Here is a 5,196-nt window from a genome sequence, read left to right as displayed (position 1 = left end):
AGTGGTCTTCTGTTTGCTGATTCAAGAATTCATATGTACAAGAAATTAATTAAACCCCAATTTTGTCATTTCAAACCAGATGGTGCTTCACACTGAAATTACCTCTTATATTGACCATCAATGAAATCACAAGGAACGTGGCAAGTATTACTTGGTAACTGCTTCAGTTCGATGAACTGCTTCAAAAACATCTCCAGACTGGCACAACACCTAAATATTGTTTATTATTTTTCTTTAAAATTTGCAAGCATGACTGTATAGACTTAAATTTTCTGTACAGTAAAATCAAACTTCTGCTCTGTGAATTCATGTAGCAGCTCAGCATAGGGAGGCTGCTATGCTGTTAATTCACTCTCTTGTTAGGCCACATTAATCCCCCATGTAAGCAAGTCCCTACTTAAGCTCATTTCAATGTAAATCATTTCCACAAGATGAGCTTGCATCCGTGACCAAAATCAGAGTATAAATAAGGCTTTAGATACTCTTATATCCACCTAATGCCAACCATACCACCATTTCTGAATTCCATCCCTTGTTTCCTACCCTGCCCTTGCCCTCCTTTTTTTTAATCACAAATTTTTGTTTTCTGCATTGCAATCTTTATTAATCTTACCAGACGGAAAACAGAAACAGATGGCTCTAATTATTTGGACATCTTTTTATCACTAAAAATCAAATTACAAAAGTTTTCATAGAATAACTTTCCTTCTCGGTTAGGTTTTCCATCTTTATTCTGGGAGAAGTAGACCAAGTTTATTTTTATATCTGGTGCCTGCTTCCTTTGCCAGCTATTTGAGGGACAGCTGTTAATTGTTTATCCTCCATTTGCCTGCAGATCTGTTAGTTACCCTGCCAGAAAAGCCCTCTAAGCAGCCATGTAGGTGACAGCGTTTTGATGTTGTAGTCACATCGCATATAAGGGTAAGGCCACATCATGATTTATGTGAGTTGTCAGGTCCAACATCTCATAGAGTGAAAACACAAGTGATTGTAGCATTAATTTAGAAGGAGCCAAACAAAGCGAGTACAGGATAGGCAAGTATGCCAGAAGCTGGCCCCAGTGCAAGTACTGGCATCTTCATGGGCTGCTTGTTTACATTTGTATTTTTGAGTGAAACAATCAGGTCGTTCTGGACAGTGTCTTTAAAATCTTCATTTAGGAAACAGATCTGTCTGCAGTAGGGTGCTTGGGATCCTGTCCCAGGACCACAAATGGAGGGAGGCAAAGCCAGCCTGGGAGAAAAAAGGACAGGTAAACACATCTCTGTTCAGCCGAGCCTTTGAAAAATCGCTTCATCCATTATATATTCAATACATCAGTTGAACAAAATGTAATGCCTTCCTTTATTGCCTCTGTCTTAAACCACATCATTAAAGAGAAGGAGCCAGGCTGTGCTTTATACAGAACAGGCTTTTCATTCTGTGTTATGTGGCTGCGGTGACACTGAGCACCCATAGACACAATTTATCGAGATAGATGTGCTGAATCCAGGGCAGTCGTGCATCACCATGGCAGTGTGAAAGAGCTGGAGCTGGGGGAGCATCTCACAGCACATCTTTTAGCTTTGTAAGGTTTCGGATTGCATTCTCAAGGGGTCTAAGTTCACTGTTAATAAAATGAAAATGAATAGCTTGAAGTATAACTGCACGGTGTATCCTAGCAGTTAGAGAGCGGTGGTGTCAGATGGATACAAAATCCACGCTTTGCTAAGTCTGAAAAGCAGGACCCTTCCAGTAGTATAAACTGATTTTTTTTTTTTTGCTGATTCATACCAGGTGTCATTGACCATACATCATTTTGGTGGTAAAAGAGGCTAATATAGACATATAACCTGGTAAGACGCAACGGTGACTATACCTATTGCAACCTGCTGTACTTAGCCACTCTCCTGGTTAGTGTGCCATTTGGAAAGACTTGTAATAGTTATTTGGGTTTTCTTGGGTTGGAAAGAGTCACAGCAACTTGAAATGTTCTTTTAGAGTTTAAATTTATTCTTATTACTTGGGAGAAACTAAAACCAGAAAATACATACAGTGGTAACACCTTTTGACACTATCAGCAAAATCAGCTTCTCATTAGAGTGTGTCAACCAGGCTTCAGAATTATTTTTGCATATTTCTAGTCCTCATCCTCATACAGTAAAATATTTACATTAGTAACTTAGCTTGTTAATCAAAATTAACAAAAAGATCAACTTGTTAGATGTGATCTTGTAGGAAAAGAGAAAAGGCTTAAATTTTGTGAATATCTCAAATCCTTGATGATACTAATGGTTTGTCTCCAGTTGGATGTTATTCTCTACAGAGAAAGGGTCTGTACTGGAAAAGCAATATTTGTTCAACAGAGTAGCCTTTAAATTCTCAACCTCAAGTGTATTTAAATCTTTATTCTTAAACTTTTCTGTTGTGAAATTATGAAAAATTAGTGAAATTGATTGTGTGACTAAAATGAGGTATAAATTCTCTTTGATTAACTTGTGCCATTTGTATTGGTTTAGCCTGTTTTCTTTAGAAAGTTTCCACTATTTTAATGAAATTATTTTTTATTGAAGTTGAGGTTTTCTGTTGAAATATATATATATATACACACATATAGATATGCATATTTATCTTCTTAAATCCAAACTACAGTGTTATAAATGGTTTTCTCTCTTTATCAGCTTCCCACATTTCACACAGCTGGATGCCTGCCACATCCCGCTGTCTCAGGGTAACGCCGACAGAGTGAGTAAGTAGCCGTCTTTTCATTCAGCTCTTAAAGTTGTTCTTACTGATATTAACATCACAGCAGAAGTGGCTGTGGTATTTTATGGACTCCTCTGAAGGCAAGATCCCTACTCCAAAGTCTGTGTTAATCTAAACATCACTCACTTCAGCTTCTCACTGAGATTGCAGGCTCTGTGTAATCCCCAGTATTTACTGCCTTCCAAATTCCGCTCTGTAAGCATCAATAGTTTATATTTCATCCAGTATTTCCAGCAAACTGTAATCTGAGTTTACAAATGTGTCACATGAGACATTTTTCAGCTTTTGACACAGCTCACCCCTGGTAACTGGATAAATGAGACTGTAACATCCAAGTCGGCTCCTCTTCAGCAGAGAGATAAGGCAAGACACCTTTGGGTGTGAAATTCGTAGTCTACTTCTCAAATGAGTTTCTGCAGCGGTGAGTTCCCATATGATGAAATAAAGCATAATGCATACAACAGGCAAGTGTCACTTGCCCTGAATCACAACATCTATATAATGCTCCTCTATATAATAGCCCTCTCATAGTGGTAAATCCGGAGCACGCTTAACAGATAAGCTGGAAAGGAAGCAAAAAAAGACCTTTCTCCTTTCTCCCCAGTTTAGCCTCTTCGGTATGCATTGCCAAAAACGAGGGAGGGTTCTGATTTAGCGCACACACACTACTAGGAAGATTAGGTTTGAGGGAAGAGGAAAGGAGTTAATCATGGTTAATTTGAGTGCCCAGGCAGCCCCACTCTGAAAGCACGGCGCCGTCTGTGCCTGGTGCCACTGAACAGCCATGGCTGTGCTTCCTCATCAGGCCACCTCCCCGTGTGCTGCCCGCTCTTACACTGCCTCTCACACCTTCTTCAAGGGTAAATGCTTCACAGGGTGAGGGTGACATTTTTTCTTGCTGCTTAACTGCTGGGAATGGCAGCGACAGCCCCCTGGTGCAGCCAGCACCCGCAGATGCTCCCTTTCGTTTCTTTCTACTTTTATGGCAATGTTATATTCAGTGAAGTGTCACGTTGGCAGTAGCCATTCTGTTACAGGTAGAGTCTCTCAGACCACTGAGAAAGCTTGAAAGCAGATTTCTGCTTTGAAGCTATAGCTTTTGTACCATTTACAACGTCGTTTCAGCCCTGGGTGCTTTGCTGTCACTGTTTCTGCTCCAGACGGGCTGGTTTCAGGGTGTGTTATGCATCTCCACAGGTGGTTCCTATCACCCAATGCAACCTGCCCTGGGAGCATCCCAGTTGGACTGAGCAGTCAAGGAGATAACGCCCACGGCTAGAACTGTTGTACAAGAAAGGAGCTGTAGTGCATGCACGTACAGATGAGCAAGGAGTAATAGAAGGCAGAAAGGCGAAGCAGCAGAGCAGGAGATGAGTAGCTAGCAACAGCAAGGGGGGGGAAAAAGCCATTCTCATCGTTCTTACCCCTTAAATGCTACCAGTGAGGGGGTAGTTATCATCTTGAACCTGTTCTGTCACCCAGCTCCTGCCCTGCAGGCCAAAATCAGCCTTGTCCCACACCCTGCGCAGTAGCGATGCAAAGCAGGTCCTCAGCTGTGACAAGGTGCCATACCTTTGACTATGCCATCCAGATCTGACCACATGTGTGAGCGCTCTGCATGGCTGAGCTGCTTTTGACTTGGTAAATAAGTCTGTACCAGGCAAGTCAGACTCTTCTCATCGATAACGCTAATGAGAGCTGAGTAGATTAGCTGTAGGCTGCCCTGCTGCTGAATTTAGCAGATGATAAATCTGAATTTGTTTAAAAGTAAAAAAATATGTAGCGAGTTGGTGGAGTTTTATTCATGTGCTGGAGATAAAGGGCAGTGAAAGAGGTGTCAAGAACATTTAATGTATTTGTGCTTACCCAGGCAATATTACTGCTACTGTTTTACCTCTGGTTTCCTACCTTTTCCGTGGGGACTTCCCAGGTTTTGCAGCACTAAGTTAGCGGATAGGGAGGTTGGGGAGACCCAGGGGATTTAATGTTTGTAAGTGTGGGATTTGGTGTCAGTGCTCCTAATAAAGTTGAAGTATGACAGGCTGTTCCTTGTTGAACTGAAGGTTGTGTTGTCAGCTGGCTCTGAGCCCCAAAGAGCGGCAGTTACCGAGAGCGAGGTTTAAGCTAGCAGGTCTTTGCCTTTTTCGCATCATCATCGCAACTTCCCTAGTATTTTTTTCCAGTCTGTTTTCCCTGTTTTGGTTTGTGTTTTTTATTTATTTATTCATTTATTTTTAATATAAACATGTACTGTTAAAGTAATGAAGGCTACTTGAGGGAAATTTGATTACAGAGGATGTGAAAAGAGTGCAGAGGTGTCTTTTGATTTGCATGAACTGTGGAAGCGAGTGCTCTGCCTTCCTTCAACAGGCTGATCATGTGTCCCCTGTGATAACCATCCTAAACGTGCTACGCTCTCCTTTTCCTCTGTTTTCCATTCAGGGTTTGAAC

Source organism: Numenius arquata, chromosome 5 (genome assembly GCF_964106895.1).
Source record: "Numenius arquata chromosome 5, bNumArq3.hap1.1, whole genome shotgun sequence".
Classification (NCBI taxonomy): domain Eukaryota; kingdom Metazoa; phylum Chordata; class Aves; order Charadriiformes; family Scolopacidae; genus Numenius; species Numenius arquata.
The sequence above is the reverse complement of the archived record's forward strand: the minus strand, read 5'-3'. Positions refer to the sequence as shown.